The following is a 13339-nucleotide window of genomic DNA, read 5'->3' as shown; positions in this document are numbered from 1 at the left end:
ATGTTGTAGATTGTTACATATCAAATAACGAACTCCACATATCATAATGGGTAAATTATCAATTGTAAAGTGTTGACGATTGTTGCATATCAAATAATGGACGTCTACATAGCATAATGGCTAAATTATCAATGGTAAAGTGTTGAAAATTGTTGCATATGAAGTAATGGACGTCCCAATAACCATGATAAAATAATTGATTAATTATTAATGGTAAAGTGTTGACGTTTGTTGCCTATCAAATAATGGATGTCTACAGGGGTAAATTCAGTAAATGAATATACATCATCAGGGACCCCCATTTGGGGGAGAGCTTTCTTTATAACAGTGAAGTCCTGTGCTCTTCTGATAGGTAGATAATATTTGTAATACATATTTTTTGATAAATGGATCAAAACTAGAGTTAAAGAATTTTTGAAAAAAAAATAAATGCTGAATGCACTTCATTTGTATACTACGGGGTTGAAAAGTAATGGGGGTCAGTATAGGAAATGTATGAAGTAAGTGCGAATCTACAGTGTTTGTAAACAAGGCCATGTGAATGCACAAAAATGCCGCATGACCCTTTGTTTTTATTATTGCAAAAGATGGGGCTACATTTGTACTTTAATGAATGATATATGAAAGCTTTTGATTTTTAAAGGTAAATCAAGTATAAATTTGTTTCAAGACATAGATTTGCATTAAAGTCAATGGGAGATTTTTTTACTGAATTTACCCTTATAGGAAAATATGCACTCTGTCACTGTAATTTTTCACGGCCACACAATAATCACAAAGCTCATTTCCTGTAAATAGTAATGCAATTGAAGCTTTTTGGAACCTGTTAAAGTTGTTTTTTATACAAAATTATATGTTTTATTGCGGCTGGCAAGGATGCACTGAGTATACTTTGGGAGGAAGCATCGGGTATATGGGAAAATTAGTTTTGTGTCCAGATTGAAAGAATCAATAGAAATTACACTTTAGAGTTATAAAATTAATGAAACGCATAAAATCAGTTTTATTGTAATAAAAACAATTTTTGGCAGGAAATTTTTATACACTAATTTTAAGCTATATATGCTACTGTTTCAACTTGTATAGGTTTTATTTCTTATCAATGTTGTAATAAGAAACCGAAAATTTCCATTATATTTGTCTAGGAATTTGAAGTTTTTTATTACAAGCAGTCAAGGTCAGCATGGTCATGGCATGATCAGGGTCAATACTAGTTATCATTGGCCACAAATATTTTAATTTTAATTTAAAGGGGGATAAAGTGCATGCTAACTCTTAACAAGCGTCTAGTTGCGCCCGCATTCTCGCATTTTTTTTTTTGCCAGAAAAGTAAAGATTTTCAATTTCCCACCCATCCACACCCTGATTACTAAGTTTATTTTTATTATATTATTATATCTAAGGTTGATGTATAAATTTTTTGTTTATGTTTTGTAATTTGTTTATTGATGGGTGGCGGTATTTATTCCCCACCTTTGCAATTGTTGTCATTTATTCAGTTTTGTTTTATGACATAATTGTCCATAACTGTCAGTTGTATAATGCTTTTTGATATTCTGAATAAATGACATTTTTCACAAATCTTGAGTTAGATATTCTGCAAATGAACTCGCATCTTTAGTATCAATTTTCATGTCATTTATTTGGTCAAGAAGAAAAATTTAGCTGACAAATTTTTTTTCCCATTTTACATCACATTTTGCATATATTTCTTCTAATAATGTGTAAAATCATATGAAAAATCAGAATTACCTCCCTTTGACATAGTGTATTTTTTTAACAGTGTTCCCCCTGTAAAGTTGCAGATCAAGTTGTAAATAAGCACTTTTCAAGTATTTTAACACTCGAATAATCTGACAGTATGAAGATATTAATTTTTGTTTACATAATTCATTGCGTTTCTTTAATTCAAAAACATACTGGACAACTTTTCAGGATTACATACCCTTTCACCCTTGAAACTAGTGTTGAAATGTTTGTTTTTGGAATGCTATGTTAAATAATTGCTTTAAAATATTCTAAAGTGTTATTAAAATCTTTCAAATGCAAAGTTTGGTCATACCCAGTCTTATTTTTTTCATTTTTGGCATATGTTTCTCCTTCAGTTTTGGCTGTCCAGTTTTGGCGAAGAAACCATCCTGATGTTGGAATAACAGGAATTTCAGCAGAGTGTATGTCACTGACATTTTTTGAATTTTTCAAGTAATTAAAACACAAATTTAGTCAATTGAAGCATTATTGTTTTTGTATGAAACTGCTTAAAAATTCTTTGAAAAGCCTTTTAGGGGTATTTTCTGGGTATATAATCAAAAACTTCCATATAAGGCAAAAGTTAACTATAAGTACTTTAAGACGTTAGTTCCTAGATGTACTAGAATACTGGTCAAAGCAAACACAGAAAACAATTAATATTTTTTTGAGCATAGTATTTTACATCATTCTTTTCAAAAAAAGTCAATGTACAACTTTGTATACAAAATACTCATTGACCGCAGTATGGGCTGTAGTTTAAATTTTCCCCTAACATTCAAATTCAGCATTTATGAATCTTGTATTGAAACTGGAACTTGAAAATTGGATAAATTACATGATCAATACAAAACTTATAGGGCTAAATTCAGTAAATAAATATACGTCATCAGGGACCATCCATTTGGGGGAGAGCTTTCTGTATAACACTGAAGTTCTGTGCTCTTCTGATTGGTAGATAATGTTTGTAATAAATATTTTTGATAGATGGATGAAAACTAGAGTTAAAAAAAATATAAAAATGAATACTTAATGCACTTAATTTGTTTACTATTGAGTTGAAAATAATGGTGGTCAGTATAGGAATTAAGTGAGAATCTAGTGTTTGTAAACAGGGCCATGTGAATGAACAAAAATGCCGCATGACCCTATGTTTTTATTGTTGCAAAATATGGGGCCACATTTGTACTTTAATGAATGATATATAAAAGCTTCTGATTTCTAAAGGTACATCAGGTATTAATTTAATTCAAGACATAGATTTGCATTAAAGTCAATGGGAAATTTTTACTAAATTTACCCCTACATAGCATAATGGGTAAATTATTAATGATTAAGTGTTGACGATCGTTGCATTTCAAATAATGGACGTCCAGATAGCATAACAGGTAAATTAAAGATGGTAAAGTGTTGACGGTTCAAGTAATGGACCTCTACATACAATACAGGGTACATTATCAATGATTAAGTGTTGACGATTGTTGTATATCAAGAAATGGACGCCCACATACCATTACGGGTAAATTATAAATTGTAAAGTGTTGACGATTGTTTTATGTCAATGAATGAACGCCCACATAACACAATGGGTAAACTATCAATGATGAAGTGTTGTAGATCGTAGAATATCAAGCAATGGACGTCCGCATACATTGTGTAGCATTATTAGTAAGATATAAATGGTAAATCATTGACGATCGTTGCATAATAAATAATTGACGTCCACATAGCATAATGGGTAAAATATATTGAAAAAATATTACAGATTGTTGCATATAAACTAACGGGCGTCCAGATAGCATAATGGGTACATTATGGATGTAATCTGTTGACGATTGTTGCAAATCAAGAAATTAACGTCCACATAGCATAATTGATAAATTTTAAATGGTAAAATAGTGTAGATTGTAGTTTAGTTTAAACATATTTTATTGTTCAAAAATGACAAATGGATTAGACACAAGTTTTTCAACTTAGTAACGTCTTCTCCAATACATACATGAATATAAACATGAATGAACATCACATATATCTGACTTTAACCAATTAGCATTTTAGCATGAAGATATAAAAACAAATTACATAAAAATTTGAAGAAACGAATCAATGGATTTTTTCCAGTAAATGTAACGAATCGAGTGCGTCTATTTTAACAGAGCTGTGTAAAATAAAAATATGTTAGTGTACATGACAAATCATGTGTGTGAATTGGTTAAAATGCAAATTACACACTCATAGTTTATGATGGGATACATATTAAGTCTCTTTTCTTGTTACGGATTAAGAAGAAAAACGGAATAAATCTACACATTATTGTAAGTATCAATTTTGTTTCTTTAATTGAATCCGCCGAAACGCTTGGTACTTTTTATATACTTTTGTACAGATAGAAAAACACTATCATTTTCGTCAGAACTCAAAGACTCATCACCAGACAGCAATAAATCAATTGTACTATTGACAGAAAAAACATTGATTTCATTTATCATTAAAAGCCTTTGTGCTGAAAAATTGATACAATATAATAAATAATGTTTAGCATCTTCATTGATAAAGCCACATAAACAATTGGCATCTTTTACTGAGTTTGCAATAGATAAATCAGATTGAAGAGTGCTACACCTGTTTCACAGCCTTGTATGTAATACAGATAGTAAGCGGTCTCCAGAGTAAAAATACCTCGGAGGTTTTTTTTATTCTTATAGTATAAATAAAGGCAACAGTAGTATACCGCTGTTCGAAAACCCATAAATCGATAGAGATAAAAACAAATTCGGGTTACAAACTAAAACTGAGGGAAACGCATCAAATATAAGAGGAGAACAACGACACAACAAAAACACAACATTAAAATGTAACACACACAGAAACGAACTATAATATAACAATGGCCATTTTCCTGACTTGGTACAGGACATTTTGAGAAAAAAATGGTGGGTTGAACCTGGTTTTGTGGCATGCCAAACCTCCCGCTCATAACATATGCAATTTGCTTTTGATGAAAATGTAGGAATCTGTCTAATAATAACGTCTAAAGTGTTCCACAATGTTATGGATGCTGGGAAATAAGACTGTTGATAAACCGATAAACGATTCACTGGAATAGTGATATTGTGTCTGTTTCGTAAATTATAATTACTAATATCAGATACATATTCTGGAACCAAGTCATGTAGATAATCCGGAGCCTGATTGTTAAAAATTTTATAAAACATAGCCAACTTTGTTACCTCCCGCCTTACGCTTAATTTTTCCCATCCCGTCTCCCTGTAAATAGCGTTGCGGCTGGCATAACTTGATAATCCAGTAACTATACGAGCAGCCTCGATGTGAATATTTTCTAACCGATCAGAATTTATTTTCCCACAATTATCCCAAACTTCTGATGAATACTCAAGTATTGGACGAATAAAAATCATAATCTTTTTCCAAATACAATATAACCTTTTTAGTCGAAATTTTAGTTTGCGTAAAACATTTATCTGCTTCGTAGTTTTCTCGATCAGTTTACCAACATGCTTATTCCATTTACAATCATTGCTAAATATGACACCTAGATGTTTGTGCACACTAACTGGTGTTAATGTAGCACCACCAAAATCAAAAGTAATATCACTGTATATATTTTTCAAACTGAATATCATAATATCTGTTTTATTAGGATTAAACTTCACTAACCATTTTTCTGACCACTTACTTAAATAATCAAGATCTCTACTAATTGATTTTTTGAAAGTGCAGTATGACCTATTAAGGTATCATCTGCAAAAAGCCTTCCGAATCCAGACACACCATCAGCTATATCATTTATGTATATTAAAAACAACAAAAGTCCTAATACCGACCCCTGAGGCACACCAGCGTTTAGTATTTGATAATGAATCTTTTATGACGACTCTCTGAGATCGTCTAGACAAGTAACTTTTCAACAAGCATAGCAAGTCTTCCTTTATACCATATTTTTCAAGTTTATGTAATAAAGCCTTAATCCAAACAGTATCAAATGCTATGCTTATAGCACCAAATGTAATGCTTGTTATAAGCTTTTCATTTAGCGCAATCAAGATTTTGTTATACAATTCTATCAACTGATGCGAGCATTGAAAGAATATCAAGTACATCTTGTTCACTAACTACAATTTGTGAAAGAAACTCGAGACATCGGTCTTCAAATTCCAGGAAATCTTTACTAGCGCCATCTAAATTAGAAATTGAACAAACATATTTATTTAAAATGTCGGACTTTTCGGTTCCCTCGTACGCAAGTTTAAAGTTATGATCTGGGTCCGTCATGGGAGATAAATCATGAGACGGTGTATCGCTTTTAATTAACATGTTAATAGTTTTCAAGTACTGTTTACAGTTTGTCACTTTTAGTTCATCTAAATTTTCATTAATACTGGTAAAAAATTGTTTTTTAGCTTACTTTTTCAAGTTATTAACTTTGTTCCTTTGTTGTTTATATGTCTTTTCTGCGGATGTACTATTCGAGTGAATAAAAAATTTACGAAGCCTGTCGCGTTTTCTCGTTTCACGCTGCAAATTAGAATCATACCAAACTTTGTCGTCACATCTTATAGTTACTACCTCTGTAGGTATACACTTGGATGCTATATTAAGAAATGTGTTAGTGAAATTAGTAGCAGCAACATGAACGTCACCAGAAATTAGATATTCCAAATTTGTTTCAACTACTTTTTGTTCCATTAGGTCATAATCACCTTTTTTATAATCTCATATCAATCTTTTATTCGCCTTTTACTAAAACCACAATCAATTGTGATGTATGTCCCATCATGATTACTAATACCTCTATCAAAAGGTAATGTGTCTTTATCTAAAACCGGTATTGAACCAGCGACTAATATAGGATCTAGTAAAGACGTGCTACCTGTTCGTGTGTCAAAATGAGTAGCTTTGTCAATTATTTTAACAAGGCCCCGGACAAGGCCATTGATGGAAATGATATCTCTTATATTTGACGGGAGATCTGACATACAGATTTTATTCAGATCACCCTGAGACTACTATGTTATAGTAGTAGTCTCAGGATCACATAAGCAAATTATGCAATTATTTTCATCCAGGCCGTTTTTCAACATTTGATCAAATTACTTACAGAAATAAACTGAAGATTGCCTTCATACCTATAATTGATATTTATCAATATCGATCGGAATTTGGTTTTTAACTCAAACCACATACTCTCAAGTTGGCAATTCTCTAAATCATGTCGACGAACTATGCGAACATAACTTTTATAATACATGATAATGCCACCCCAATGAGAATTTCTATCTTTTCGAACTGGTATTTCAAATCCGGATATGTATACATCAGAATCTGTAATATTGGAGTCTAAATGTGTTTCTATCAAGAATACGACATCGTAATCTTCAATAATATCGACAATATAATTCAGTTTATTTCTAAGGCTTCTTATATTACCATGGAAAATTGACAATGTTTTCTCAGATATTTCAGTTGTGCGCTCAGGACCCGAGTTCGGTTCGATGTCACAACATATAAGCAATAAACACAATAGCAGTATGTAAAATGAAATCATATTATAAAGATCTGTTAAATTAAAAATACATAGTTTGAGTTTTGAAACATTCGTAAATAAGACTGCAAGTAATTCATTCACTGAGAACGACACAACTGATTTTTTTTTCAAACAACCAAAACTTATCTTGTGATAAAACAGTCCTATTGTCATTCTATATGCTACGATGTCATTACCCATTGTCAAATACAAGACAATACATGTAGACAATCAGAAAATAGGACTGCTTTGTAAAACATGATGCAAAATAATAAACACATGTAATTCGAATGATCATTCATGAAAATCAAGTGAATAAAAAACAAGGGACAACAAAAGTTTATGTACAAAAGACAAAATTGGAACATCATAATAATGTTCGATGCAGTTGTAGTGTAATCAGAGAGAATCATGTGTCACGATGAAATTAGTTTCGATGTCATTTTAGGAAAATAAATGAAAAAAAAACATCAAATAAATGAGAAAACAAAATGTGAAGTTTGAAGACAGAAAACACGAGTAAAGTTTGAAGACAGAATAGACATTAATTAGACTTTAAAAACAGAAGCTGTTTTATGTAATGTTATAAATAGGAAATAGAATAATCTATTTTTTCATTTAATCAATACAGGTAAGCTATAAAAACTTCTGAAGAACAATTGAAAAACAAGAACGAAACAAGTTCGCGTGGATGTAAGTGATTAATCACTCAGGTGAAAGCAGTTGAGTTAAAATTTCATGTCACATATTTTTAATAGCAAATAATGAAATATAAGTAAACAAACACAGGCACGTGCTTCTAAACACGTGTATTGAGGAATATTTACAGCAATGAACAGAAAACTAGTATATGTATATATGTATATATAGTTACATTGATAAAACAATTTAAGAATTAAGCAAGTCAAAAGACATAAGACTATGATGTAAACGGAATGTTTTATCCTCTTTCTGGTCATCACCTTCAAGGACTTCACCACCAAGTTTATGTATGTCCTGCCTTGAAATTACCACTTTCGGACGAGAATTCTCAGATTGTTTATCAATATGGACCCGTCATGTGTCTAAAACGAATTTATTTTACCTTTCTCACGCAATGTGTTTAGTCTGTGCAAAAGTTTGTAACTGTGTTTTGTAAGGTTTTCAGCAATGAAAGTTTTTATTATGTTTCCCTACAATCTGCGTTTATTGCTAAAAACTAACTGCCTCTGACGATACGACAGGAAACGTACAATGATGGAGATTTTGTCGTCTTTAACCTCACCTATGGGATGAGATCTGCCAATATCTCTCGTGTCTGAATTTAATTTCAAATGCTTATTGCAAATACCAAGGATAAGGGAATCTGTGTCTATAGGCTTAATTATGTCGCCTTTGACGTCAGTTGGTGCAGGAACATTATGGAATCGTAAACTGGTTCTTCGAGAATACTGTTTCTGTTCCTCGACTCTGGCTTCGATCTTGTCTAATTTGCTTGTTAACGAATTTATTTGCTCTATTTGATTGTTAATTTCAATATCTTTCAGAATAAGTGCTTCTTTATTATGTTTAATGTTAAGTGAGTGAGGCTGAATACATTCGTCAACCACCAGTGCAATTTTAGGTTTGACCATTTCAATTACTTTTTCGGTGATGAGAGGAATGATGGAGTCCAAAAACTCTTGATTTTTTTAGCGTAGCACAGACAACATCAGATAACTTAAATACAGTTTCATTTTCAATGAGTGATATAATCTGTTCAGAACTATCATGTTCAGAAACGATAGAGTCACTAAGAGATGAATCAAGGTTGGCTATTCTTGCTACCTTTTCAACTTGTTGCATAGATGGAGATAAGTTATCGGGACTACTGGATGGTTGGATTCTTTTACCACTATGTTTTGGTGTATTTTAAAAGTAACTGTTTAAGTTTGATTGTTGTTGTTGTTGTTTGTCTTTCGTCACCTGGTCAGTCATTTTGTGTGTTGTGAACTCCAATTCAAAATCACTTTCGAAAATCTTTGCAAAAGTCACTATTTGATCACTAAATATTCAATTATACTAAAGCAGCTTCACACATAATGTCTATTGTAATATAGAATCAGAAAACATCTCAACATAATACATTGGAAAAATATAAATTTTCTCTCTTTTCAGTCTCCCAAAATTTTCACACCTTCATTCTCAAGGTCACATAACACAGATTGTAGCACATTAAATAACGGACGTCAACATAACAAAATGAGTAAATTATACAATGTTAATTGTTGACGATTGTTGCATATTAAGTAATGGACGTCCACATATCATAATTGATAAATTATAAATGAAACAAATGATGCAGATGGTTGCATATCAAATAACGGACGTCCACATATCAGAGTGGGTAAACCAAAGATGGTAAAGTGTTGACGATTGTTGCATATCAAGTAATGGACTCCAACATATCATAGCGAGCAAATTATAATTTGTAAAATGTTGTTGGTTGTAGCATATCAAATAGTAGACGTCCACATAAAATTATATAATGATATTCTACAATCTACAACACTCTATCATTGATAGTTTACCCATTATGGTATGTGGGCGTCCTTTTCTTGATATTCAGCAATCGTCAACACTTTACCTAGCATAATGTATCGATTATACTATGTGGAAGTCCATTCCTTCAGAGGCAACAATAGTCAAAACTTTACAATTTATAATTTACGTATTATACTATGTGGACATCCATCCTTTGATATGCTACAATCTACGACATTTTACCATTTGTAATTACCCTTTGTACTACGTTGACGTCCATTACTCTATATGCAACAATCGTCACGTTTTACAATTGATATTTTACCCATTATGCTATGTACACGTCCGTTATTTGATATGCAACAATCTGCAACATGTTCCAATTCATTATATACCCATTATTTAATATGCTACAACCTACAAACTTGATAGTTTACACATTATGTTATGAGGGCGTCCTCCATTCATATGCAACAATCGTCAAACCTTAACAAAGCATAATTTACTCATTGTGCTATGTGGACATCAATTATATTATATGCAACAATCGTCAACAATCTTCAACATTTGACGATTGATAATGTACCCATTATGCTGTGTGGCCGTACATTAATTGACATGCAACAATTGTTAGTTTTACCATTGATAATTTACCCATTATTCTATTTGGATGTCCGTTATTTCATATGCAATAATCTGCAACATTTTAGTGTTTACAATTTATCCATGATGCTATACTTATTATGCGACAATCGTCAACACTTTACCATTTATTATTTATCCGTTATGGTATGTGGATGTCCATTTCTTGATACGCTACAATCTACAACAATTAATCAATGATAGTTTAACAATTATGGTATTTGGGCGTACATTACTTGATATGTAACAATCGTCAACACCGTAAAATTCATAATTTCACTGGTGTTAAACTGATGGCAGTAACTACAATTACCATGATCCCAACAGGGCGGAGATAGAAAATTTTTTAATCGTTTTCTGCTAATTTCTCTATGTAAACATGTTGTTGTCAAGACTTGCTCAGTCGACAGGTTGATATGTACGACTTTGTTGCGTGTGTGTGTGTTCTTAATATCATATATGGCATCGTAACCAACATAATAACCATCGAAAATTTAAGGAAGATAATCTTAACTCCAAAAGAAGATACTGGTGACTTGTAGACAAATAACTGGAAAGATAATCGTAACTGTAGAATATTTCAATGATAATAGTAACTGATTTGTATTAGTAATCTCTGCAAATATTAAAAGTTATTATTAATAACTGTGTTCAAAACGTATCTAGTTACAATTATATAAAATGCATTGTCATGTACATTCGTTCAAGTGGACCTTGTACAAAAGGAAACGAGCCGATTAATAGTTCAAAGAAGATTAAGATACCGTGAGCTAATTCATATATTTACTTGAAAAGGAACGTTATTTTGTACATCATAGTTCCCTATAACAATGTTTGAACATGATAGATGTTTGCCTCTTTTTATCATCATGATGAAAATTTATCGTAAATTTTAACTTGTAAAATATATAGACTATAGCTACAAAGCATAACAAAACCCCTTAACAACATCAACCCTCATAAAGCAACCGGCCCAAACACCACATGACTGGAAGCATTCAAATGTTGCACCAGTCTTCAAAAAGGGGGACAAACATAAAGCTGTCAACTACAGGACAGTTTCATTGACTTGCATCTGCTGCAAGTTGATGGAACATATTGTCACAAAACACATCACTAACCATCTTGAAAGTAATAGCATCCTGAACCATCTCCAACATGGTTTTAGACATACACGAACTTGCAAACCACAACTATCTTTTATTCAAAACTATCTGCTACAAACAAAAACACTCAAACTGATCTCATTATAATGGACTTTGCTACAGCATTAGATAAGGTACCAGATCAAAAACGTTTATACAAATTAAATTATTATGGCATTTTCGGACTCCCATTTGATTGGATCGCTGCATTCCTTTCAAATCGCACTCAAACAGTTGTCATGGATGGAAAGTCATCAAACACCGTCCCAGTCACATCAGGGGTGCCTCAAGGTAATATCCTAGGCCCAGTCTTATTTTTGGTATATATGAATGACCTTTCAGACTACCTAAATCATAGCAAACAATCATCTGCTAAATAACTTGGTATTACACTTCAATAAAATCTTAAGTGGAACAAACACATAAATGATAAAATATCTAAAAGTAACAAAACTTTTAGCTGTAAAATGTAACCTCAAAACATCAAACCAACATATCAAGAGTCCGGCATACCAAACACTTATCCGCATTTAACTTGTATAGACTTGCTCAGTCTGGGACCCACACACCACAGAAACAATATCGGAGATTGAAATGATCCAAAGGTGAGTTTGCCGGTATGTATGCAATAGGTACCATGACTCAAGTAGTGTACTAGAGTATCTGACATGCTGAACACACTTAATTGGCCACCACTATCAGTCCGTAGACTGCGCACTAGACTTGTCATAAGATCGTGCACTATCCTTATACCTGCAGATCCTAGAACCAGCAAAATTTTGTCAACTCACTTTTAGGCGGATATATGCATCTAAAAATACATTCAGGCAATCATTCGTTCCGTTTACATGTACAATACCGCAATGGAACACATAACTAATATCAGTAGCTCAGTCTCAGTCAGTAGACAGCTTTAGAGAACAGCTCTACTGCTGTTCTCTATACTCTTATTTAAATATCAAACCTTTTTGTACATACGTTTAAACCACTTAATGTTGTTCATCAAACAATTTGAACAATATAACACTGAATTTCCTTATTTATTTTGTTTATCGTTTTTTTGTAAATAGGCCACAAATGCAGTAAATAATCATCAGCCTGCTTGATGGTTTATAATTAAAAAAAGAAGAAAGCAAAGAGTAAATTGGTTTTAGATAACCGATTATTCACGTATTCACGAATTCTGGTCACACTATGAATTTCTTTCAAACTTTTAAAAAAGATTTAGATATCATAGTCGCCGTCCCCATCAACAAATAAAGTAACGATTATCACTGATAAGTTACTATTATCATGTCCAAATCACGACTATCTGATAGTCTGCAGTAATTCCAAATACATTTATGGACCCATTTCCCATGTTATAACAGGAGATCTTAACATCGTTCAAGACCGAGAGTTAAAATCATTCCTCAGTAAAGGACCTAAATATCGTCCCCCGTCAATTATTAATTGGAATGAGTGTCGTAATATCATCCACGACTCACTCCATACTTACTGTTTAAAATGGATAAAACGGGAAAAAGCTGACAAAAAATCTTTGGACTATTTTTTTAAATCAGTAATGAACATAGTTGATATACGTATTCAACATTTTAAAGAACATTTTACTCTTAACAATAACCACAATAAACCTATTTCTCGTATCAAACATAAACTAAAAGAACTAGCCAAGGAATTTGTTTTTGTCCCGGCCGATAAAGCTGCTAATAATATTATTGTTTGACGTAAATTTTACATTGAGGTTCTGAAAAAA

This window comes from Mytilus californianus, unplaced genomic scaffold (assembly GCF_021869535.1).
Source record: "Mytilus californianus isolate M0D057914Y unplaced genomic scaffold, xbMytCali1.0.p SCAF_13, whole genome shotgun sequence".
Lineage (NCBI taxonomy): Eukaryota > Metazoa > Mollusca > Bivalvia > Mytilida > Mytilidae > Mytilus > Mytilus californianus.
This window is presented reverse-complemented; position numbering follows the sequence as displayed.